General features: G+C 35.9%; 1 long non-coding RNA gene across 1 annotated transcript; it reads left to right on the top strand.

Annotated features, from left to right (window-relative positions):
- Positions 1–1,294: 1,294 nt before the first annotated feature.
- On the top strand, positions 1,295–1,637 carry LOC109580566 (uncharacterized). Its single transcript, XR_002184282.1, has 2 exons — positions 1,295–1,378; positions 1,433–1,637. It is a non-coding gene; the product is annotated as an uncharacterized LOC109580566 (long non-coding RNA).
- Positions 1,638–2,647: the final 1,010 nt, after the last annotated feature.

Here is a 2,647-nt window from a genome sequence, read left to right as displayed (position 1 = left end):
AAACTGGCACCTCCTACTGTGTGATACAACTACTAATCAAGGAGCTGCAACAAAACATTAAGTTACATTTAATAAATAAATTAATTTAGTTACAACAATCTAAATACAGAATTGCCTTTCATTATATTGCACATTATAATTTCAAGCAAAGGCATTGCTGAATCAGCTAATCATTCCCAGCTGTAATTACCTGTAAAGCATAGTAATAGAAACACATCAAAAGTAAGCAATGTAAACTCAGAGGCTAATAATAACAATAGCACAAACAGTAATGGTGAACAAACTTTATTATTAATCACATCAAACCTCACTCTTTAACACCACGTTGTAGTCCTTGTGCCAAGCAAGTACCTATCAAAGGTATGAATGTGAATACTAACTAATAATGATAACGGTAACATCTACAATATTTTTGATTGGATCATACATGTATGGGCATGCATGTATTTTAAACATAATAATTATTGCTTACTAATGCTATCTGCAGTTAAGATACTTTCATGACCTGCTTAATATAACATAACACTGTGTACATGAACAATATTTAATGTGCAAACAATATTTTTTTGTTAATGAGAACATGCACATGTTACAACAATCATCAACAAAAGATGCGCAACATCAGCTGGCAAGCATTTAATATGCGCACAGCATTGATGGCAGCATCATTCAAATGCGCAACATCAGCTGGCAAGCATTAACTTAATGCGCACAGCATTGATGGCAGCATTATGCGCAAAATCAGCTGGCAAGCATTTACATATATGTAATGCGCACAGCATTGATGGCAGCATTAACATGCATGATGATCATTATTTATTATATGTACAGAATCACTGCTTGAATAATACTACACGTATAATAACAAATTTTAATTTTACTCGAAAATTTTTCTTGTCCTTCAAAATTTTTTTAGCAGCGCCCAGATCCATAAGCACCTGTTATTTGTAATAAACATGTAGTACCATAGGCGGCTGCAGGGTCGGGCATTTAGGGGCAATGCCCGACCAAAAATTCTGACCGGAAGTGTGACATCACCATAATTAATAGTTATTCTATGGTTAATTAATAGTTAATAACAGTTATTGCAATTATAATTTCAATTTTTTATGAAAATCGTATAATTATGAATGCATAAATGGCAGGCTGATAACAAAGTGATGAAGAGAGACTAAATAAAGGAGGAGGTGGTAAGACTTTGGTGCCAATCACAGTGGGCCACCACAGCAACACTAGAAAGCATAATCATTTCATTATTTAGTGCTATTTCAGTGTTCTTTTCTTGTCAGTTGCAATGTCTAAAAGCCTGGACTAGCTTCACTATGTCCTTTGTGAACAAGCCTGCTAAAATGGAACAACAGTTTACAAAGTGAACCTAGTAAGTACAGTATAGAAGTCAATAATACAGATTATCTCATAATTCTTACTTTAGGCCAGTTTCTTGCTGAGAGTTGATGATCATGAGTCTCAGTCTACCGGCTCTTGTGGTTGATATAGCTACAGTTTTTACAGCTACAGTTGATGTACAGTCAATTGTGCTCATTCTCCATCACCCTATTCTTCTACTTCCTCTACTAATACTACTACTAGTACTATTACCACTACAGAAGTCAGTGTTGGAGCTACACCACCCACTACTTTATTACAATAAACTTCGCTACCAAAAAATTGTGCTAAAAAGGGTGCGTAAAAGAGGGTGTGGCCAAAATTGCGGCGCACTTCACACGCCCAACCCATTTCCTGTGCCACACCCATGCCCGACTAGTAGTCAAATCCTGCAGCCGCCTATGTGTAGTACAAGCCACAAACAAGATCCAGATTTGATAATGACAGCTTCCTCCCTTCCTAACCCTCTGTCCTACATAAATGATAGTCACACAAATTTGAATCAATGCAAAACTCTAATGAACACCAAACCTCTTTCACACCCTCTCCCTGTCCATTATAGCAACAAGTAATAAATATTCACTGTTATACATTGATTAATCTCACATCCTTGATACTGAGCAATACTGGGTGGATATGCACCAATGGTTTTCAGACTCACACATCATTCACATTGCACATGCAGTGAAATACAAGTCACATTAAATAACCAATGTTTTTAAGATGATGGACCTCCCATACACCATACCCACTTTCCATCAACAATCAATGCTTAAGAAATATTAATAGACTTAACTGCTTGGAAATGATTAGTACCAACATGCTTCAAATACAAAGCAGGTGTATTAGTATCACAAGGAATGCCATATAAAGTTTGGGTTCCATATCTAGCCCAGCCAACAAAAGTAGGAGTTAGTGAATATGAATATATGGTTGTACCTAATATTGCAGATAATGTAATAATCTCTGTGTCAGTGGCCCACACACAATTTCTATACATTTTGGACTTATTTATGTAATCATATATGCTTGAATATCTGGTTGCACTTAATGTACTATTAAACAATTCTTCTTCAAAGTTTGGCATGTTACTAACAATTGCTTTACGTAATTTGTAATGCTGAGAAATTGACCCAGTAATGAGATATGAAAGGGCATAAAATAAACAGTTCCCATCACCAGGGACATCAAGAGTACTATTAGGAACTCTTTCATCTGACAATGGTGTTGTTGGACTACCAGGTAAGATTCTAGCAGCTGT

This window comes from Amphimedon queenslandica, unplaced genomic scaffold (assembly GCF_000090795.2).
Source record: "Amphimedon queenslandica unplaced genomic scaffold, v1.1 AMPQUscaffold_13486, whole genome shotgun sequence".
Classification (NCBI taxonomy): Eukaryota; Metazoa; Porifera; class Demospongiae; order Haplosclerida; family Niphatidae; genus Amphimedon; species Amphimedon queenslandica.
Note: the sequence above shows the minus strand (reverse complement) of the source record. Positions and strands in the feature narration are given on the sequence as shown.